Source organism: Cavia porcellus, unplaced genomic scaffold (genome assembly GCF_034190915.1).
Source record: "Cavia porcellus strain 051 isolate PalLab524CR breed Dunkin Hartley unplaced genomic scaffold, mCavPor4.1 scaffold_13, whole genome shotgun sequence".
NCBI classification, from domain to species: domain Eukaryota; kingdom Metazoa; phylum Chordata; class Mammalia; order Rodentia; family Caviidae; genus Cavia; species Cavia porcellus.
Genome location: NW_026947496.1, coordinates 60,111,152 through 60,135,573, shown reverse-complemented (window position 1 = coordinate 60,135,573; position 24,422 = coordinate 60,111,152). Strand labels below are relative to the sequence as shown.

Sequence of the window (24,422 nt, the reverse complement as noted above, 5' to 3'; positions counted from 1 at the left end):
GTTGGCATATATCTCCTACATGCATTTTGATCCCTCTTTAATTGGTGGGGTTGTGGAGAACTCTTGGCTGGTATACAAAGAGGGAAGAAACTCAAATTATCTCTCATGCAATTTCTTTGATATTTTAGGAATGTTCTTGATTTCTAGCAATCAATTGCAAAGAAAATGATTCTAGTTTCAATCATGGCACTTGTTCTGAAATGATTATGGAACCATATGCCGCTTAAATTAGCCTGAATTTCTACTATATTAAGAACAGGTTACTTCCTTCTCCCTCCTTCAATTTAATTTGGTTAAATATTGAATTTCTGCCAAGATTTTAGAAAAAGAAACCATCTATTTGGTTCTAAAGACTAATTCACAGAACAGTACTTTTGGAATGTCTCTAAAATACCGGTTTTCTGTAAACATTCTAGTGGTATCCTCAGTCATTGTTACTCGCATAGTGGTGGAAACAGCACAAATGAAAGCAGATCTACAGGGTGTGAGGTAGATCAAAGCAAGAACACGGTGTATCAAACTGAGGAGATTGTGATTTATCCAATTCAATATTCTCTTGAGAAGAGCAAATAATTTTAGCAGAGTCAATAGATAACTCATATTATCTGTGTAAAATAGTCATATAATAAGTCTATAAAATGCTAGAATTCATAATCAAGTAAAAGTCTCAAAATCTCAAATAATCTTTTAGACTTGCACTACACACCATCTAAGTGAGGTTCAGGTATAATTGAATATATAACTTCCCATAATTTCTTTCAGAATCTTTCGTATGTAAGACACTTCTCTGTTCAATTCTTATTTCTCCTTTAGTAAACCCCTAGTATTTTTTTTTTTCCTTTTTCCTTTTCATCGGTACCAGGGATCAAACTCACGACTGCCTGCTTGCAAGACAGGCGCTTATGCCGCTGTGCTAAATCCCCAGCCCCTAAACCCCTAGTATTGAGTGGAACCTGAGTAAGTCTTATTGCTTTACAATGAACAAAAACCAAAATATACTTAAAAAAAAAAACAGTATATGGAAAGTTTTCTGTCATACTGAAGTTACATTCCCTTTTCCTGCTGTCAACATTTCCACAAATAGAACTTATATTTTTATATGAAAAAAACCTTAAATTGCCATTTCATTCAAAACAATTCTTTGCTAAAGAACTATCTTGGGGCTGGGGATTTAGCTCAGCAGCATAAGCACCTGCCTTGCAAGCAGGGGGTCATGAGTTTAATCCCTGGTACCAATAAAATTAAAATGAAAAAAAAAAGATATACTTAAAGAACTATCAATCAAAAGCTACGATATTGCAAGTTGCTAAATAAATCTTATTAAATTCAATTGGTCAAAAAATTATTATATCAATATTTCTTAATTATAAGGCATAAATCTACTGGAAATCCAGATCTCTATTTCTTATTGCCAGAAAGTACAAAGGGGTCAGATAAAGGTCCAAAATTAGAACTCACTCATCTATGTATTCAGCACCTAATCCTAGAAACTGTGTAGTACACTGAGTGTGCTTCAATATTAATAAAAAAGATCTACATTTTTTTCCTTTTCCACTCTATCACATAATAGTCTCTGTTTTCTAACTAGACAGAAATCCTTGGCCTAAGGAAGAAACATATTCACTGAAGGATATTCCATAAGGACAGAAATATTTAAACATCAAAATGAACTCCACATCAAGAGATGCTTGCAATTAAAATGTGCTATGGTGAGTACGTTTGACCACAACACAAAGGCATAATCAAAGTGATCACAGTCCTGAGGAGGGAAATTCTAAATATGAAGATAATTTTTTTTGTTTAATTTTAAAGAGGGTAAAACTAAACATAACAGGACAAAGCAGATCAGAAGAAAACGATGTAAGTGACACAGATTTCAAAGCAAGATAACAGAACTACAGTGGCTACCATAATTTCTCTTGTTTTCTTCTAGACAGTCATTAAGAATTTTTTTTAAATTAAAATACACAAAAAATTTCGAAGAAATTATAAATATTCATAGAAATATGGACATCCCCAATATTGAAAGTAATTCTCAGAGGTGCAGACGTAGACGTGCTATGTGCAGTCTTCTTCACGACAGCCTGATACATAAGAGCCATGCTCTGGAAACAACCTAAATGTCCACTGAGAGATGAATGAATAAGTAAAATGTGGCATGTAATAATGTATTGCACATTCAAAAAATTTTAAGTGAGATTTCAAATGTTCTTACCAGCAAAAAGAAAGAAAGAAAGAAAGAAAGAAAGAAAGAAAGAAAGAAAGAAAGAAAGAAAGAAAGAAAGAAAGGAGAGGAAAAAAAGTAGTTTTGGGTGCAACTGATATGCTTACTATCCTAATTGTAGTGATTATGGTCTGACCAGTGTATGTGTATGTTTAAAGCCATCACATAGCAGTTTTATATACATCAAATGTACCTCAATAAAGCTGTTGAAAACAAGATCTTTGTCCAACGAGGTATTTGGAAATGTATTATCTCAAGGACAAGAAGATCACACTATCAAAAAATTCACTAACCTATCTCTTTACCAACACAAGTTGACTTTACTGGCATGATTAAACTTAGTGACAAAACAAATGAGAGTGAAAGTTCATGCTAATGGGTTTTTTTTTTCCTGACATTACTACCTTCTTCATATTTTTTGAATAGATTCCACTCTTCTCTACCATCTCTCTAAAATCTCCGTAACAATGTGAGAATTTCACTTAAATCCTTCAGTACATCCTTCAACAGGATGTACTGACCACTGAATTTAGGCTGATCTTTTTTCTAACTACGAACCTGGCCACAGGGAGATGCTTTTTACTTGTTCTTCATACATTGAGAGTCTAGTGTTTTGTCTTCTGAATTCTTTCTTTAAATCTTTGTGGAATTATTGTAAGTTTTTCTAGTTCCTAGTTTTGCTTAACTGGTATTTTGAATTCTTCTAAACCACTTATATATTTAAAACTTGACCAGGTCCTAATCAAGAAGAATTAATTTTTTATTAAAAAATTAAAAGAAAGAAGAGATTAAGATAAAAGAGGACATAACAACATAATAACACAGGTCAGAACAGAACAATTTATGCAACATAGTGTTTCACCACAAGATAACCCAACATAACAGTAGCTACCATAGTGTCTCTTTCCTTGAAATATTTAAATATAACTTCGAATATTATAGCATCAAACACAACATGACAGTGTAAAACTATTCAAGAGAATGAAAGTATTACAGGGTATTTAGAACCAACTAACAGAAAACAAACAATGGTTTCTATATTATCTCCTTATTTGACAAGGCAACATCAGTAATCTTACTTTGCTATATGGCTCTATTTTACTTAGAGACAGAGAGGCAGTGTGATCTATTTTTTTTTTTTTTTGTCTTTTTCATTTTTATCGGTACCAGGGATCGAACTCACGACCATCTGTTTGCAAGGCAGGTGCTTATGCTGCTGAGCTAAATCCCCAGCCCCAGTGTGATCTATTCTATAATGTTATGTCTGGTGATCCCAAAGGCAGTTCTGATGTGTTAAGTAGTATAAAAGAAAAACTGAAAATGTGAAATTCTAACACTTATCTTTAATCCCACACAACAAATTTCTAAATAAATCTCCAATAATAAATCACCTTATATCAGCAACTAAGTAGTCAGTGTAATGCTATAAACTGTAGCATTTCAATACATCTTGGGAGATATCAGTTCAGATACATTAAAGTTACAAAAGGAGACATGCCACTATCAGGTACAGAAGTAACAGATATATATGAGCATCCTTTGTAATAGACAGTATGGTAAAAATTGGATCAATCAAAAGAAGACCCATTAGAAAAGATACTTTCTAAATTGGCATAAATGCTGACTAGTAGGGACCTTTACACTTGGTAAAGCAAAGTGATTCTGATAGCCAACTACAATGATGCAAAAATAGAAAAACACCCCTGGCAGCCTGTATAGCTATGTCACAAATACAAGTTCAATGCTAAGAAGAGAGACTTTGGAATTGAGAAATCTCTGTCTATTATTCGTTATGTGACCTTGAGAAAATGCACATCACCACTATGAACTTAATTTTCCAAAATTGTAAAATAAGGATGATTCCCACCTTTGAAGGTTATTGCAGAGATCAGAAATTAGATGTATACTAAAGTGGCAAGCATATAGCTAGTGTTCAGCAAATGAGAGTTACTATTTACTGTTAACTCTGCTGTACTTACCTGCAGGATCCCACAAGATCAGCTAGGCTATCACCTTAGTATTAGATTCTGAGGCTTCCCTAAGGTAAAAATACATTTTTCTGGCTTCCACCTGCTGCACAAATTCAAAGACCATAGACTTACATATAAGACCCAATAATCATAACATGGCAATCTCTAATAGAGAGCCCTCCGCTAACTCTTTTAATGGAGTGGAACAGAAACAACATATCGCCAATCATGTCGTTGTTCAGAGCCCCAACATAGGTGTTCTGCCTAGACACATGATCAATTACAAAGCCTGCAAACTCTGTTAACGGTAATGAATTATATAACAAACTACTAATCACTAAGGGGCTCTTGCCTCTAAGGCAGGACATTGTTTTGAAGATATTCTGTTACATGCTGTGATAATTCCTTTGAAAGGCAATCTTGAAATATTAATAAAATTAACCATGCAAAACACACTGTAATTTGACTGAGAAAGTCCAAATCATCTTTTGGGATTTTATTTTACAGATAACTTTATTTTACACATACAACTTAGACAGTAATCCATACTCCTAACATTCATATCCATACTAAAGACATATTTAGCTATTACCTAAATGTGTCATATTCTGGCTTAAATGATACAGAATTGGGGCTGGAGATTTAGCTTAGCAGCAAGTGTGAGGTCAAGTTCAATCCCCAGCGCGCGCGCGCGCGCACACACACACACACACACACACACACACACACGCACACACAAAATACAGAACTAAACACATTTTAAAACTAACAAAGTATGAAATTAATATTTGAATATTAAGATCCTCTTAAACTAGAATTCAACTGAGGTATCCTTGTTTTTCCAATACTATCATTTCTCCTACATCATTCCAAATATACAATTCTTCACTTAGCGTAGTCTAAGACTTCGTTGGTTAATGGCAGTTTCATTGTTTATACCTAAAAACTTAGGCCAGGTTGTATGTGAATCAAGGTCTTACCCTAAATTTCCTACTTGCCATTATATCTTTGCCTAGATCTTCCTTCTCTGATTATTGTATTGCTAGCTTCCTCTCAAGTTTCATATGTCAAAATTCACATTCACCAAGACACCTTCCTATGCCTTGTAAGGTAGATTCTGCTCATATCCGCCTCCTACTCTCTTCTTTATAGGGCCTACACAGTTTATAATTATTTGAAGTCTAAAAAGCTTAACTCCTTTATCAGTAACCCTACCACACTCTAAGATACATCACAGCAGGTTCCATGTCTTCTTTTCTGACTAAAGGACTAGCACTTAAACAGTACATGGTAATGGTAAGTGAAATGGAAGAATGAAAAGAATTATATGAGATTCCACTCATTGCTATAAATTATCCAACTCAGACCAGATGTCAAATCTATACTTAGAAAGCTATAAACCCTCAAATTTACAAAAGGCAACAAATTACATTCTTAAAACTTCTCTATTTTCCTAATTACTCTAAAGCTGCAAATCACAGTGAAACATCACTAATATCAGAGGTGACTGAAATAGTTTCCATCCATCACTCATCAAGTAATGGCAATTTTGTGACAATGTCTCCAAGTAAAATTCATTAAAATAATAGATGAACCTTATTTTAATAGTCAAAAAAGAGTATCAGTGCAGAATTTTCCATAGAAAGAAATAATAATAGAAGGAAAGAGAGAGGGAAAGAGAGTCAAAGCCAGAGCCAGAGCCAGAGCCACTAATTGAGGAATTAATGAAATTAATTATGGAGGCTGTTAAATACAAAATCGTCAGAGTCAGCAGGCTGAAGATCCGAGGAAGAGTTAATGACACAGATGATCCACAAATCAGGCTTCTAAGAAAATTTTGTCTCTCTACAGGGAGGTCAGCCTCGATCTTGAAGTCTTCTACTGATTGAGTGTGGCCCACTCATAAGAGAAAATATTGTATTCAAAATCCTATGATGTAAACATTAATTTCATGTTCCATGAATCTTCATACAATCATTCAGACATATTTGACTAAATATCTGGGTACTATGCCCTAACCATGTTAACACATAAAATTAACCACCACAATTGGACTCTATAAAGTTATTTATATATTACTCAATGTTCTTCTCTGTCAAAATGAAGATACATAACTGAAAACTTCGTCTAAATGACATAATACTTCATAAAACTTTGTCTAAATGTCTTAATTTTAAAATGAAATATCATTTCTGAGAGACTAATAACCATGCATTTGGACCCGTACATAAATCCCCTTCAAAGTTATATTGCCAGTAGTCACAATCATTATTTTCCTTTTGTTTAAACTTGTGGCCACATTAATAAACTCAATATTTAATAAATAATAAATAATAAACTCAATCTATCAAACTCAATATTTTCTAGAAGTTTAGTAATATTTGGAAGGTTATCTACTGTATAAAAATATATTTAAACAATGAATATTCACACATATCTATAAAAACAAAAATATAGTACATAATTTATATGTTCTAGTTACTAATTTATAATACCTATAAAAATTGTGCTTCTACTCATATACCAAAATCTTTATTTTGAAGTGGTTTTTAATGTGTGGACCTTCTTTCACATTCCCATAATTTAAGAAGATTTACCTCCTTACAATAAAATCTAAATCTTAAAGCAATATATATACATACGAAGGTGTTTAAGTATATACTGATCATTAAACACAAATGTATCTAAGGAATCCTAGGCAGAAATCCAAATTGGCTGAGAGCTTTTACACATAGTCAGGCATACCTGGGATCTGATAGCCTTTGCTGACTGTATGACCTGAGTCAAGTTAATCTCGCTGATTCTCAATTTTGTTATCTAGAATTTAGAGATCACCACCATACCAAACTCATAGGATTGTCAGAAGTTTAAATGAGATCATACAATAAAAGCATCGTAAGACATTGTAGCATTTCAATTATTGCTACACCTTATGGCTAAAACTCACTTAAAACATGATTTGAGGGTGCTTCTCAAAGGTTCTCCTGCTGGAAACTGGTCTCCTATGTTATAATGTTGAGAGGCTGAGGAACCTTTAAGAAGTGAGGCTTAGTTGGAGATGAGAAGGTCAATGCAGATGATGCCTTCAGAAAGAATTAATGTAGTTCTTATGGACCTCATTGAGTTCTTTTGAGTATATGATGTTGTAAAAATAGCACAAGCCCGTCGACCTTTCTGCTTTCTTGTCTGTCCTTGTGAGTTCTCTTCCCCTACCACTGCTATGCTTCTGCAATGTGGCTCTCACCAGAATCTTACAGATACTTGCATTACGCTTTTTATTTAGAAAATGTAAGATAAATTTTTTTCTGTTTAAAAGCACCCATCTCAGGTATTTTACTTTAGCAACACAAAACAGACGAAGACACTAAAACATACTCTTAAAACACGACATTTTATATGTACAATGAGTACAACTCTCTGATGGTTGTAAAATATTTTTTCAAAACTAGGCTGCCACATGGAACACATTAAAGCTAAATCGTCCAAACCACAGTATGTCCAAAGCGTATGCTAACATTAAACATGCTGTCCTCAATAAAATAACCTGGAACCTGGAATCTTTAAAATATTCTATTACTTAGAAACCGTGTTCAACATAGACCAATAAAATTTAATGATTTTGATGAGAAGCCAATAATTTTGATGATTCTAATGAGAACACAGGGCTAAGATCCACAACATTGGCAGTTCACCGGATGGTTTGGGTTGAGTGAAGGGCACGGAAGGCAGGATGGAAGTGGAAGATCACCCCACAGTCAAGTAAGCTGTACAAATATGCACTTCTTAATCCACATAAAGACTCTGAACAATCCTAGTGTAAGAAACCTTGCTTAAAACCCAGATTTCCTGGGCTCATTTCTGTTAAGAAGTTATGAAAAGAGAGTTATATTTATACTCAGAAGAGTTAGTGTTCCACAAAACATGCTCCACTTCCCAAGCCTGGCTGAACATAAGAACTGCATAAGGAGTTTATTCAAAGTACAGCTACCTAAAGCTCATCACCAAAGATTCAGATTCAGTACCTTTAGAGTAGGTCTTTGAATCTTTATTTTCTTCTAAAGCTTCTAGGTGTTTCTAAAGATCACATTTTATAGCAATTACCCCTGAGAGTAGATCCAGCCTTAAATACGACCTCTCTTCCACTTTCATACTGAGTACAAAGCATAGGTTTTTATATCCAACACCAGGTGTCCTACAATCCCTTGCTTATAGCAGAAGCTCAAAAAGAGTTTAGTGGTGAGTGACTGCACAGAAAGGAATATAATGGGACCCAACCCCATTAAGAATACTAGGCCCGAGTTAAACTCAGATTTTTACACTCAGTCTATTACAAAGCACTCTAGAGGAACATCTGAGACTCCATGCATAAATTTCAAGACTTCTGTCACCCAAAGTTACAAAATAAGTTTTCAGGCTAGCAATAAAAGTATCCTCTTCCCTACTGTAAAAACCTCCTAAATATATATGGAGAAAAAAACAACAAACAAAAAAACAAGATACTGGCCAACACAAGAATGGAAGTGTCAGGTGTTGATGTTAGAAAGCATCAGAAGGTATTTCATGGTATAAATTACTGAGAAATGGCATGGGTTTTGGAACAAGTAACTTGGTAGCTATGCCTGAATAAATGTTAGAACCCCTTTTGAATAAAGCCACTCTGACATACCTGAAAAGCAGAAGAAAACAGAGGAAAACCACACCAACATTTCTAATGTTTCTAGAGTGCTTTGTAATGGACTGAGTAGATCTGAGTTTAACGCAGGCCTAGTATTCTTAACGGGGTTGCACCCCGTTGTATTCCTTTCTGTGCAGTCACTCATCACTAAGCTCTTTTTAAGCTTCTGTTAGAAGCAAGGAATTTTAGGACACCTACATTCTGCCCCACTCTGCACAACACTGAAATGAATGTACTTAACTGTAAACTTCGGGAAATGATGCCCACATGGATGAATTTTCCAAGTCTGCAGGGGCCCTCAGCTAACTACTAACAGACCCTGCACAGGTCACCTGTGAATATGTGCTGTGGAAGTTCCTAATAGAAAGATAAAGGACAGTGGCGGTTATAGCTTGGTAGCACTGTTCCTGCCTGACAAGTGCAAGTTCCTGAGTTCTATTCCTGGTACTAAATAAATAAATAATAAAGGATAGACAGGGTTAACTGCAAAAAATAATCTTTACATAATTCTTTGATTGCAAGCAAGAAAATCACTCTCAAAACCTGTAAAAAGGCTGTGTGTGACTGAAGAGAAGGAAGCACTGAAGACCAAACATTTCCGAACCCTCCAATGGAAGGTAACATTGGACAGTGTGGTCAGGACATTATCAAAGCTTAAGAAATAATCCTACTAACAATTTTCAACCTGGTACTAACCGAGCTTGCTATCTCCCCAGTGAGGAGAAAGGCTCCTAATCACAAATTCAGTCACAAGTTAAGAAACATGCTGCCCTTGGGGTACAACAGAGCAGTGAGCAGAATCTGCCTGGGGAAACCACCAGAGATTTCTGGTCCTCTTGCTAGTGGAAAGGTGGGCTTAGCACTTACCATCCATGATGATCACAAACAGTAGAAAATATTTTATTGTTAGGAAATTTGTTTCTATAAATTTAAAAACACCTGAAAGTATGCAACAATATCAACGGCTTCTACCTGAAATGTCAAATAGCATGGATTCTCTTTAATAATGTCTAAGGACAGCAAGTGTTATTGGTAAAGGATTGCACCTCAGTCACGGGAGAGAAATGGAATGAAGCCAGAAACTACACTGGAGAGCAGATGGACGCTGGCCACCTTGTCATGAAAACCTTGGACACCTGAATGTTTTATAATTGAAAAACAACAATAACAACAACAACAAGAGTGCCTCATACTTAAGTGAAATTTTCCATTTGGAAACTACATCGGAAGATAATTCTTCTAATACAACAATATAAAGCACTTCATTATTTGTGAGGCTTTTATATATTACAGATACATAATAATCTTTGGTGTTTGCTCATTGTCTTAGTTCTGTAATTTAGGCTCCTTATTGCTTGTTAATCCTTATGCATACTTTATTTAAATATCAAATGCATTTAACAGGTATAAATGTTTTATATATAAACTGCAAATGCATTTTTGTACCCCCTTTACTGTTATTTTACATAATAAACATGGTCCAGAATAAGAAGTAAATACTATGCGTGAAGCGTGCACTTCAAAGTTTAGGCTATGAATTCCATTCCACACACCAACCCTGTTCATCAACCAGGGTATCATGCTGAACTTGGGAGGCACTGGTTGTTCACAAACCAACTCTAGAGGTATCATTTACATTCCAGTCTGTGAAATTCTGTAACCAAAGACCCTACTCTTCCACATCCCTAAAATCCACTCAAATTTTTGCCATTGTTTGCACGTGTCATTTTCTCTTATGCTCTTGCCATGGCCATGGTACATGCTGTCATCTCTTCTCAAGTGATTTTTCCAAACTCAGCATGAAAATTCTGTTCCTCCTTTCACTCAATCTTAGCTACCAATTCTTCCTCCACAATCTCTATGCAACTGCCACATCCCACATTACAACTGCAATTTGAGTTTCTGCTAAGCAAAAACCTCACTGAAAGTACGTATCAGAGGTCTTTTCATATATACCTTCTAGGAGCTCATCCTTAGAACTGGCTGTGAAGGAATTCACTGAAAACTGAACAATCACAACAATGAGTAAGGAGTAGATATAGAACTCTGATTTTCTAGCCTTTTGAAAAAAGAGAAACTGCTTGAGAACTCTTCCACTATGGGCTTCAAGTAGTTTCACGAACCCGTTCGCACTACATAATAAAGCCTCCCTCCACATATCTCCAAAGCAATACATATTGTACCCAAATTAACTATATTTTCTCTGTATTTATGAAAACAGTTTTGTGGATTCATCTCAGACAATGTACAGTTTGATCATCTTTTGACCATAGTCCATCACATCTACGGTTAATTCTAAATTATTGGATAGTGACTATCAAGTAAGCATACTGAATACAGTGTTGACATTTAGGATTAGTAACAGGGAACTAGTTGGCTCTGTTAGCTAAGAATACAATATAAACCAATGCCTAGTAATCTTTTTTTATGTCCGAATCACCTGACAAAATAATTCTGATACACTAGATCTGCAGACCACAAGTCTTCATTTACTTCCAGGATATGCCCATCTATGTGCTACAACCACAAGGCAATTAACAAAGGTCTTACATGAAAGACCCTCTGTTCTAACCCTCAAACTATGTACTTAAGCTGAGCACCTAGGCCTAGCTAGAAGGCACATAAATAGTCAATAAGACACAGAGTATATAACATCAAGGATCAATAACAAACTCGAACTTTCCCTACTGATTGGGCCATCATTTTATTACCTTTGGGTAGAGCAAACACAGTCCTTCCACTCACTTCAGTTATTTGACTCTAGTAATGTAAGCAATTGGGGAGATGAAATCTGTCAGCAAAGCTGTGTTTCTGCATGCAGATTGTTCTGATTTTTAAATTCTAAGAAAGCAGATATAGTTAGACTTTTACCATACTTTACATTGAAAGAGTGTATTTCGGAGCTTTATTCTTGGTCACATGGTCAGAAGAATCACTTAGAAATGGCAATACATAGTGAATTTTTGAAATAATCTAACTCAATAATTTAAAAATATCAGGGAAGGAATGATTAGAATGCTGAAGGCAGGTTAACTTATATTTTGAAAATATATAATTTAGATCCTGTACAATATAAAATAGTTTTAGGCTTGTCAAGGAATTAAGATTCTGGTGTGAGTGAGATTGATAGGGAAAAATTGAAAGCACAATGGAAAACACTGAATAAATTCTCATTGTATATGTTAGGAATATTGAAAAAAACATAAAAGTAATTAAAATATCCAAGTAAGGAAGTGAAATTACCAACTCAAAACAAATTATTACAAATATTTCCTGAATTCCATAACATAAATACTAAATTTATATACCAAGATCCGATACGCAATATTCCAGACAAGTTTATTAGCAGTGTTTCACTACTGAAAGGCTATAAAAACATACAGAAAGTAAACCAACATTAACTATTTTCTCCTCAAGTATGTAAAACTCCTTCATCACATACATGGTAATAAGCCAGTCATTATTTTTATCCTTGTTAGGTTTTGAAATTCAGAGCACCCATAAAGTGGCTGCTACTTTCCAGAATAAACAGAATTACACTTCCCAATACTGTCAGTATTACAAATCAAAAGAAAGCATACATCTTTTATAAAATTTCAATCACATTTGACTGAAAGCAACTGAAAACATTTTTATGATTTCTACTCTGTCACAAGTCAGCATTTCTTTTGCAGGTTGGCAAGATGGGCTATAGTAAAGGTAGAAAAAATACAGATGAGAACACAGTCAAGTCAGTAACTCATTCTATCTAACAAATAAGATTCTTGACCATCTCCAAAACCATTTCCCCAAAATGAAATCTCAACATGTGCTAATCTCATCGTAGTTCTGATAAAGTGGCTTGCTGTAATAATCAACCATAAAACAACGCACTATGCAAGTGCTGCTGCTTCCCTCTGCTCCAAACAGAGGAGGGAAGAGACTGCATTGTCTGTCTTGTGGATAAAGGCATAGGAACAAACCTAAATCGCTTTACTGAGCATTTTTAAAAATGGAATTTTATGCACAAGGACCTACGTTCAATTCTCAGGATCAAAACAGAAAAAAAAAAAAAAAGAGAAAGAAATTCATACTACACGAGTTATAAAAATGGAATTTCAGGAGTGTAAGTCATAACATTCTCATAGTTCATCCATAATACTGGTATCATACTGAAAATTGCACCAGAAGAATGAAATCATAATGGCAAATTCAGCACTAAGAAATAGTCTAATTAAGTACCTGATACCAGGCTTTGTATTTATACAATTACCAACTTTTAATTGTTACAATACTACAGAAATAACTCCACTATTTGTCTCAGAAAAAAATCAGCAGAGGCTAAATAACTTAGTGTGATGCTATAAATACATAAGCAGTGCAGCCAAGATTTTGACCCTAAGATCATTCTGAATAACCACATTTGCCTATAACCTCTGTATATCGCATAAACCAGTGTTTTCCATCTGTGAAGATTGACTTCTAGGATTTATTATTTCTAAGAATGCATTATACTATGTGCTTTTCCTTTCGGGTTTATGATAATACACTGATTTAAGGGGCCACATTATAAGAAATCTACTAAAATTTGTAGACGCTTGTTAATTCAAAAAAACAGGAAAGAGCAGTAATGACTAAAATATTCATTTCGGGTATAGCATATATTACAAACTACAACATACTTGTAAATTGCTATTAATAAAAGAATTGAGTAGAGTCAGTGAAACTATGAATTCACAATGGCCTCTTGTTAGACAGGGTACATACATACACATTACAGTCAATTTAATGGTACCTAAAATTATTGCAGTGTCCGGAATCCTGACCACTGGGTTTTAAACTGAAACCCAGGAAATTTTAGTTTGACTCTAATAACTAGTAAGACCTTAAAATGTGCTCAAGAAAATAAAAGGGAATGTCTTTGTTCAGTGAGACTATGTTGTATTCAGAACGCCAGCGTCTGAATGACATTTACTACACCGCAGGCCTGATAGTCAGCACTGTGCAACAATAACACGGGAATCTTCAGAAACATGATTCTTCTGCAAAGTATATGCCAAATACATGGAACCACATTATTAAAGCAGGTTATTTTCTGTGTCTGCTATAAAATAGTGACATCTTACCCACCAACTCAGTCAGATAGAAAAGTAAAGTGGAGAAGAGTGAAAATGGATTGGAAATATCTAGACCACATTTTTTTTTTCACAAAAAAAGATTGAAAAAAGTCTTTCAGAACATCATCCAGAACCTAGTCTTCCTAGGAATACTTGAAAAGCTTATGTTTTGATTTTTCTAGTTACCAAATAGTCAGAAACAGCAAACACAAAAGGCTAGTTTCCCAAAGACAGTGATCATATGTGACAATACGAAGAGCAGGCAGTCAGACAGGGGTTATGAGTTCAGGTATCAGCACCTGGCTGCCCAAGATGGTATCTTATTGCATAATTCAGTTTTAAAGACCCAGGGAAAACATTCATTGTTTTAACAAATATATAAAAGCACTGTGGTGGACTGAAAATTGTTGGTCAACTTAAACACCACCTGAACCGAATCAGCTTGGTGCTGACTTGCATGGCCCACCCGAAGACTGTTGCCAGCATAAAAAGGAGACCGGCTGAGGAAGAGTAGCACTGTGGGTTCTTCTAAATGAGGGTTGTTCTCCTATTGCTGTTGTTTAAATAATAGGGTTGCTGTACTCCTATTACTATTTTTTTTTTTTTTTGACTCTAGTGCAGAATCTTCTACCTACTGGCATAGACCCTTTATCCCACTGGCATAGACTTTCTAGCTTCCACCATTTGGGGCCTTTCCAGCACAGATTTGTGAAATAGACTTACATAAGGCGTCGTAGAGGGCTCTAGGCCTCCAATTGTACTCCTTGGGAGCATTGTCATGGGTTCTAGGTTTTCAGCTGAACTCACGCAAGTTATTGCCATGTGATCCAAGTCTTCAGCTGAATTTTCTAAGTCTTTGATGTGTGGACAAATACCCTGCACTTTCATTGTATTTGATTCCTTGAGTAACCATTATAAATAATACTATAAATCATGTGCCCTGTATATAATTGTTTTCCTGGCAAACCCTGACTACAACAAGCACCTACACAAACTACACTCTGTCTAAGTTGCAAAGATAATTGTAAATACTAACAATGTTTTTAGAATGTGTTCTGTACATAGTCTTAAATGTGTATCATTTTTTAAAAATATCCACATCACTGTTGAGCAGGTAAAATTAAATTTACTTTATAGACTTCAAAACTACCTTAGAAGAGGTATCAAACAATTGGTAAAGTACAAAGCACAAACTGAAATTCAGGTCAGTCTGAATCTAAGGTTCATGCTCTATTCTAAACTATTGTATGTATCACATGAACCCTGTGTCATCAAAAAGTAAATTACTATATATACAGTTTCCTGTTTAAGCAAGAATGTAATATATTTGTCAGGGATTTCCAATTAAAAATATTTTTATATTAAAGATAAACCTCTACTTATTAGGCTCAAGCCTCTACTTTTAGTCACTTAGGCTCAAGAATTCTTGATAAGCATGTTTGTGCTATAATTTTTACTAGGAGTTATACATGGCTTAAGGCATCATTATCTCTATAAAGGATGTTAGTAACCTAAGTAAATACAGTGTAAATAGTGCTTGGCCTCTCCAATTAATTCACTAATCTGCAAGAGTCTGGAGTCAATAGCTAGCTAATAGCTCATCAAAGGAGAGACTAACAACAAAACTATTCAAATTTATATTTGACAGTTGAAGACCCATCATAATACAGATGACAATACAAATTTGTATAAAGCAAAATGATGGCAGTTTGCCCAGAATCAAGTCTTACAAAACATACATGGTGATTTAAGTCATATTATGTTTTTGTTTGATTTCCTGCTCCAAACTGGATCCATTTCATCATAAATATATATGCAGCACCTGTCCTTACTAGAAATTTCCATAACAAACCTGAAAGGCATAGGTAAAATGAACACTCAGGATTTCTATTAATATACTTCTGCAGGATACAAAGAATTTTCATACACAAAAATTTAACCTAAATATAGATAATAGCTCACTGTGGTAAGAACAAAGGAGGTTTGGCATGTATTTTTTAAAAATTCAAGATCGCTATGAAATGCTGACCTAACCCTCATTTTCTAATGAAACAAATTCTCTTCTCCAAAATACACCACTTTTCTTTAACTTATACTAGAAAAGGCGTGCATTTAAGAGTTGTGAGCTAAAATTAACATGGCTCAAGCATGAAAACAACTTCTTTCCAATACATGAAACTTGTTAACTCTGGCTTAAGAACAAGAAAAAAATCAAACTGTCTAAAAAGAAACTAATCCAAGTTGCCAATTTTCCCAGGCAAGGCTTGAATGTGGAACTTGTGATATATTCCTGCCTCAGCCTCTCAGACTGCTTGGATTATAGGCATATACCAACACATTTGGCTTTATTTGCTCTATTTGTCACAAAACCTATGAGACTAATGTTCCATGAACAAATATTCTGAGTTTGGTGGTATTTTTTCATTTACCATGTTGAAAGCAATGTGCAGTTTACATAAAGTACTCCACATCATCCTCACAAAACTTGTATTTTTTAATGGGTGCAATATATACAGATGTATTACTAAACTAAGTGGTTTAATTTATTGTCAATATTTAAACAACCCTCTCAAATATATTTTATCTCATTACACATATAATAAAGTTGAAATCTAGAAAAGGTAGTTAGTAATCAATGACTGCATAAGCAGCTAAAAAAAGGGTTATAGAACTAACAAGAATTCTTTCTGACTCAAATCTTCAAGGTCTTATGCATTGTCTCAAAGAATCCATGTGCGTTAACGACATGTGAAATAAGAACTATTTATTACACAAGGTGCATAGGGCAGTGAATACCTGTTTTCCCAGGAATTTTCTGGTTCTAAATGTGATTGTCCAGATTCTTAGGTTCTGGGAAAAAAAAAAAAAAAAAAAAAAGGAGAACAAGGGTTGATTTCCCTCATGATTATTTTATCAGCAGCATATAAATAAATTCAAGAGGAGCAGATAGAGAAAATGGATAGTATTGAAATAGGCTAAAGAGAATGACATTTGAGCTGGATATTCGCAAACTATGGTAAACACAGTAGAAAAGGACAAGAGTAGACTGGAAAGATAGAGAACCAATGCAAACAAAGGCATGAAGGGAAAATAAAATCACACAGTCTCCACCAAAGGTAGCTATATTGATTGGTACAGTTGAGCCCAAGAGGGATAGGGATGTGAGGGGGAAAATCACTTTGGAGGAACAAGAGTACATCTTGGAAGATAAAACTAAGCCCCAAGATTTACCTCCACTTCCCTTCCATAACTCTACAGAGAAAGAAGCTTTAATAGCTATAGGAGCTTTGGGTTTGAAATGAAGTGATGAATATATGTGCCTGGGTAGAGGATCCCACATGGTTCTTGACTGGAAGTATGATTTATTATGAGTAGAACTGCTACCAAGCATACGACCAAAATGATACTTCCAATGAGTCAGGGAAAAAACTTTCCACCATCTTTCCTTACCCTAAACTGTTTCCTATCCTTTCTCAATGATCATAACTTGGGATTGATTTGAAGTGATAGCCAGCCCAAAACTGAAGTCAAGGGTCAGCTGATGAATTCACCTAATGATTAAAAACCAACATCAAAGTGGATTCACTTTAGGCATACCTATGGCTTCAAACAAAGTAATGGCTTCAAACAAAGCCATCTGTTGGCTTCATTCTCAGGTAACATGCTGACCCACAATAGGAACAAGTTCTGGTTGGTTTTAATCTCTTTGACTACAGGGTTTTGTTGAGAGGCATGCACACATCCCAACTGTAGTCCTTAGGAAGCACAAAAGCTTCCGGGTGCCCTGTATTGGTTTTTACTGGGTTCCAAGCTCGTTTTAGAAAAAGTGATGATGGAGACAGAAAATCAGCATATTTCATGGTAACCTCTCACTCACATATTTTAATACTTACGGCACACCCAGATTATGTGCATTAAGACTGTGATAACAATAACAGCAAAAATTAAAAGGGTTAAAGGCAATGTGTACCTATTAGCTAAATAACACGAATCTGTGTTCTCCTTTTTTCCATTTATATGGAGGAAAATATACAATTAGCTGAAACTTACCTTACTTCATTCAAGAGAGATCAGCTAGTTACTACTCAAACCCATTTTGTTTTTTACCAAAGCACTGAGATAAACTCTGCATCTCAGATTCATTTGCAATGATTGAATTTAGACCAGTAATATGATACCCACTCTTAAGGTTAGTCTATAATGACCATCTGTAAAATGTGACTTATGACTCTCTTGATTGCCCTAATCCTTGGCTGAAAGATGAAGATTCTAGGAACTTAAGAGAAGGACAAAGCCACAACTTGGTTCCATATATGACTTCATGGACAGATACTCACTCAAAATCCATGCTGTGAACACTAAAATACCCAAAAGCAAGAAGTAAAAAGTTATTTTAAGTCACTCACAGTTTTGAATGTATCTATCTAAGAAGCTCATGGTAGATGATCTCAAGAGCCCATGGACCGTGGCTTTTTGAGATTCCAAAAACAGAATAGTAAGTATGCTAAAATTTCTCTATCCCTCCAATACCATCAAATTATTAAGAAGGAGCTTAAGGGGCTGGGGATTTAGCTCAGTGGCATAAGCATCTGCCTTGTAAGCAGACAGTCGTAAGTACCGATAAAAAAGAAAAAAGACCAAAAAAAAAAAAAAAAAAGAGCTTAAAAGACACACACACACACACACACACACGCACATGCACATGCACATGCACATGCACATGGACTGAGGATATAGTCCATGGTAAAGCACTTGCCTAACTAGCATACAGGGGACCCTGGGATACCCAGCAACCCCCAACACCCCTCCATGGACACTACAGATACATATGCGTAAATGGCACACACACACACACACACACACACACACACACACACACACAAAGGAAAACGGGAAAGGAGTCTAAGAAAAATAAAACAATTCTTAGGACATAAGATTCAGGGGAAATCCTACTTAAACAGAGAGATTATCATTAACTGGGAAGATGCTACCAATCCATACTGAAAAACAAGAGAAAATGACTTCATCGTGTCACAATAATGGAGTTGGCAAGAGCTATGCCCTCATTACTGTTCATTTCACATTTCACTCTGTAACCATAAACTGTAACAAGCATGTTCATAAAAAAAAAAATATATATATATATATATATATATATATATAAGCAACATGAGATGATGCAGCAGATTCTCTCATGTAAGTGGACCAGGGCAACAGGATGAAAACAAAGATCTTTTTCTTTTAAGAGGATAATAAGGCTCAAATAGGTTCCTTCTGTCATGCAAGAAGCACTTTTAAATTTTTTTTTTTCAAAACTGAGAGAATAAGAGAGCAGTTTTCCTTCAGGGAGACAGGGGAAAAGATCAATATATTCAATCAAAAGGAAAGTTAGGAGAGACTATTTTAACAGTAAACTTAGAATATTTGCATATGCTGAGAAAGGAACAAGGACTTATCATTACACAATACCTCCAGCATGAGAGGAATGAGTGGCCTAGAACTTCAAAGGCAACAGCTTAAGGGAAAGGTTATGATTCAGAATACAGACCCTGAAATTTTGCTTATCAGAAATGAAAATGAACAGTGAAGAGGAAGTGGATCTTAATTTCAGTATCTACTCCTGATTCTAGGTAGTATTCAAGATAAACCTATATCATATCTAATTTTATTCATTATATTTTAAAATTACATACTATCAGTGCTCTTCTTTAGTATTTTTTAATTATCCTGATTATTTCTATGTAGGCAATTGCTTAATTAAGGAAACTATTGAGGCAAAACAAAAAGGACCATAGTCACTCTGTGCAGAAAAAGAAAAGAAAAATCAATTCTAAACCTGGGTAAATATATTCTAAGATCTATCATCTTTTCAAAATCTATGATCTTCCCAGCCTCACACTTTATTGTATTGTGGAAAACAACCTTTCTTCCTGACCTGTAAAGAAACTTTGATTTGTTTTCTTCACTTATGTTTCTATGTTGGAAGATCCAGACAGATTCATCTCATGTCTAATTCTATCCAAGAAACAGGAAAACAAGTGCTTTTAATCCATTTATTACAGGAGATAAGGATAGTAGGGTTGTGTTGGTTAGTTTTCTCTCATTGCTAGGACAAAATACCCGATGCCCAAAATTAAGGAAGAAAAGCTTTATTTAGTTCACAGTTTGTGCAGTTTTCAGCCCATAATCACTGGCTCTAAGGCAGTGTGGCACGGCACGGGGCAAATGTTCATGGGTGCAGAAAACAGAAAAGCAACAAGAACAAAAAGGGAGGAGCTCACAGAGAAGACACTTTCTGTCCCTGCTACTGTATGCAGACCACACACACCTTAGGGCAGGTGTAGCACTCATGCCCATAATCCCAGCAATGAACCATGAGTGTTGGAACCATTAAAACTGAATACACATGCTGTGGCATGGCCCAACCATGGCTGAATTGGAAATGAGGAGACACCTCAGGGAGCAAGACAGGCCACAGCTGAGGCCACCTGGAGACTTTCTGGATAATTTTCCTTAATTAGCATCCTCTGAAAGTTGAAGATTCTAGGAACTTAGAGAACTAAGGGGGTCCCTGAACCCCTCCAAAGATCCTGCCCAGGATTCCTGCATTTTACACTTCTTGCTTATTTTGATTAAATAAGGGCCGCCCAGGGTCAGTTGGTCAGCCTGCTAGCAGAGTTGCAAACTGGATTTCAGCTCTCCCGGAGCCCTAAAGATCATGCCAACTGTCTCATTCCTTTGGGCCTTCGCTGTATACCTGTTTGGAGGATTGGGGATGTAGGCACAGATCCCAACACATGAGTTAATCACAAATTCTAGAAACCTGTCCCCTAGCCGCATGAGGCTTTGTGGGGGAACATCCAGACTCAGACTGTAATAGAGTTATGCACCCCAGGAACTGTACAAAACACGCCTAGAATAGAGATATAAACTGGCTTTCTGTTTCTTATGTTTTACAAGTACTGTATAGTATACCTATGCATGTTTTTAATTTGTAAGTAAATTTTAGTAAGGTGTAGTCAAATTTGCTTCAGACAGTAATAATAAAACAAAACAAAGATCAATATGTCTAGGGAATAAATCATTTTCTCTCATCAGATTTAAAACACTACTTTATGGAAAAATCATATGCAGTATGCAGAGAACTGTGACTATCACACGAACTAGATTCATTCAATTAAATACCTATAAAACTGTTTTCACAAAAATGAACTTTAAGACTAAAAGAGAGTAGAACAAATGTATATTATGCTTATATCTTTGAATATAGCAAGTTAAACCATATTAAAACATGACATTAGAATTCTTATCAAACTTAGTAAACTCAGAAATGTACAGGGGAGTTTTCAGTGGAAAACCTTAATTATTTAGCTTACTTTTATTTTTTATGACCTAAGCTGTCATAACTGATGTCCTATGGACCTTTCAGAAGAATTGCAGCCAAAAGACACTGAGCTTGGAGTGGCAGTTTCCCATCAACTTCTGAAGGAAAAAAAAAAAAGCAAAGTACTGTGAATTAGATAAAAATAAGGTGATTTTAAAAATCCAACAGTATTTGATAGTTTTTTCTGTGATGACTCTTAATCACCCACCAACATGAAGTGACTATGGACACAAGAAAGAACTGACTCCTACCTGCCTTGAAAGTCCTCCATCTCAAAAAACTGAATGTGTTTTCAAAGGCTACAAGTATAAGTAAATCAGCTGTCGTGGAAGTGGCTCTGACCTGCAGCATTCAACAACAGGTGACTTCTAGAATTTTAGCCCCTAATTCAAAAGGGCAATTTTTCTAAGCTCACTGGCAACTGGCTAAAATCCACACTGAAAAATGATGAGGTGTATCATTATGATCTCATCTCAACAAAACAGCATTTGAAACCATTTTAAAGAAACAAACAAAAAATCAATAGCATATTACAAAACCAGCAAAAGAAAAAATATTCTCATGGAACTTGTTTTTGATCCTTACAAATCTTACATACTCGCACAACTCATTGTGAGGATACCCACAAGTCTCAAGGGAAATCAAGATGAAGATAGCAAGAATAAATTTATGGGTGAAATTTGAATTTTGTCTTAAGTGCTACCAAAATATTATCAAGAAAGCCACCAGATACTTGAAGGAGCCTGCCTCCAAGAGACACAGGTTTTTTTTTCCCCTATCTATGTATAGAGAAACAGAAAAAACTTGTTAATCAGGTTTGAAATGCTATTATGTAGACCTCTTCAAAGGGTTATCTACAGTCTTTGCACTGCTACCTCACTCCCTGAAGAGCAAAAACCATAAACCTCAATTATGCAAAGATAAAAATCACACCTTAAACTTGTTCTACAAGGTGTCCAAGCAATCACTTATGTTGCATTATTCCTCGGAATATGCAGCTAGCACCATTGTACATTGCAGGAGCTTCAATTAAAACACACTGTTATTCTGCAAAACGTCCCCGCCCCTGTGTTCATTCTAGTAGAAAAACTAGAAAAAGTTCCATAAGCCTTGCTCGCAAGCTCCTCCTTACAAACAAACCTCCCTAGACCTCAATATCCAGCCCACTGTCTTTCATACACCCGAGGAGACCGGTCACATTGCCTGACCCTGCACAAACTCCATAATACTTCTGGCTGCAAATAACGGAAACCGAGACACACACACACACACACACACACACACACACACACACACACACTCCCCGCCCCCGCCGCCAACCATCTACCACTTCTATCTTCCAGTTTCGCGAAGCCGCCTCTTCTGCTGAGCAACGCAGTGCGTTTATACATCAGACTCATGGACTGGTTCGGAGTGACACAGGAGCGAGCCCACATTCTTGCACCCTCACCTCCGCACCTCTCTTATCAGTACAATATATACACCAGGCACAAAGAGGGGAAATAAAAGGATCGAGTGTTCCGTCTCAGAAGGAGAACAGGCATGTTTGTGTGTGCGGGGCGCGGGCGCACCTCCCTGGGCTGGCTGAGAGAAGGCGCTTGACTCTGCCTCAAAAGAAACTGACAATTCCCCCCAAAGTTGTTGGAAATGAATGCCATCCCTACAGGCTTCGTCAGCCCAAACTGGAGATCAGTGTCTTTCACCCGAGCCCAGGTACCAGCCGCCTTCTCCCGGAGCGCAGCACCAACCCGCACATAGCGGCCCTCCCCAAATCAGCGTATTTCAAAAGGGCTTTCTCAGCGGCGCTCTGAGGTTCCGGATCCCTTAGATCCGAGTCCCTTCAGTCCCAGCCCAAGTTCACCTCCCTCCCGCGTGGCTGCAGCCCGACTATCGGAACCCTGGGGCTCACATTAAAAGGAATCTCCGAGGAAGAGCCGCTCGCCAGCACCCGGGGCGCACGGAGAGGGCAAAGCCTGCACCAGTTGGAGGAGCTGATTTTAAGGGCCCCTGAAGCATCCTGGCTCAGAACTCCTCGTTTCTGGAGCTGCCTTGCGGCGCAACAAACTTATTTTCAGACTGTGAAGAATAAAGGTCACCGTGCAGTGACGCTGGTTTGCGGGGGCCCTGACTCTTCCAAGGTTCAGGGCGCTTGGGGTCTGCTGGCTCGATCCGGCTCAGGGGGTTCAGCCCACAGCTCCGTCCAGCCGTGCAGGAGTGAGAACCCTGGGTGGCCCTGTCCCCCGCATCCGGCAACCTGCAAAGCCCGTTCCTTTCCTCCAAATCCGGCAGCCGGACTCTGGAGCCAGACCCAGCTGCTGCCCGTCACTCACCTCAGCACCTGAGCGCTGAGCTGAGCAGAGCCTCGCGCGCAGCGCAGACACAGTCCGGGGTCCCGCGTAGTGGCCAAAGATCCCTACTTGCGACCAATCCGGGGGTTGAACTCAGAGCTTGGTCTGGTACCGAGCTCCCCTCCTTCCTCGCGCTCCCGGCAGCTCAAAAAACCCGGCGCATCGCAGCTGAGGACGCCGGCTCGGCAGCGTAGGGAGGGGGCGAGGCGCAGAAGGCGGGAGCCCGCCCGCGCGGGAGCTGGGCATGCTCAGTGCGCGGCCGGAGGAGGCGCGCGGGGCGCTGCACCTGCGGAGCCCTCCCAGGCGTGGGCAGCCCCTGGCCCCCAAGGGCGAAATTGGTAAAGGGTGCTTTCGTGATCCTCCCAGCCGGCAGCGGACACGATTGGCCTCCGTCCGCGAAGGGCATAGAGGGTGTGTTGGTCAGCCAGGCACCGAGGGGCTGTGGGCTTCCTTTGCAACCTAAGTGTTGTGGCACCAGGAGGCGCGACTTGCCTGGGTACTCAAGTCTATAGCTCCCAGACGCAGAATTAGGCGCATCTTTAAGGTGTCCTAGCCAGAAAAACAAGTACTTCTCCTAGGCTGAGAATTGTTGAACCAGAGACTTGGGTCTGTGGGTGGCACTGAACTCAAGGAGCCGGAAGAGGGGGTTGCACCTGCCTATAGGCAGAGAGAGGACATCGGCCGGCCAGACAGGCAGCCTTAGGGAGCTCGAATCTCACCCATGC

At 37.3% G+C, this 24,422-nt stretch overlaps 1 protein-coding gene across 7 annotated transcripts in view; it reads right to left on the bottom strand.

Annotated features, from left to right (window-relative positions):
- LOC100734733 (contactin-4) overlaps positions 1-23,916 on the bottom strand; it is a 901,708-nt gene extending 877,792 nt beyond the window's left edge. For 5 of the 7 annotated variants that reach the window (XM_063260276.1, XM_023566553.2, XM_063260275.1 and 2 more), the window contains exon 1: positions 23,680-23,911. The gene's annotated coding sequence lies outside the window, so the exon portion shown is untranslated. Of the gene's footprint in view, positions 1-23,679 lie in introns of all 7 variants that reach the window. The other 2 variants (XM_063260279.1, XM_063260278.1) reach the window with 2 other exon arrangements.
- Between the last annotated feature and the right edge of the window lie 506 nt (positions 23,917-24,422).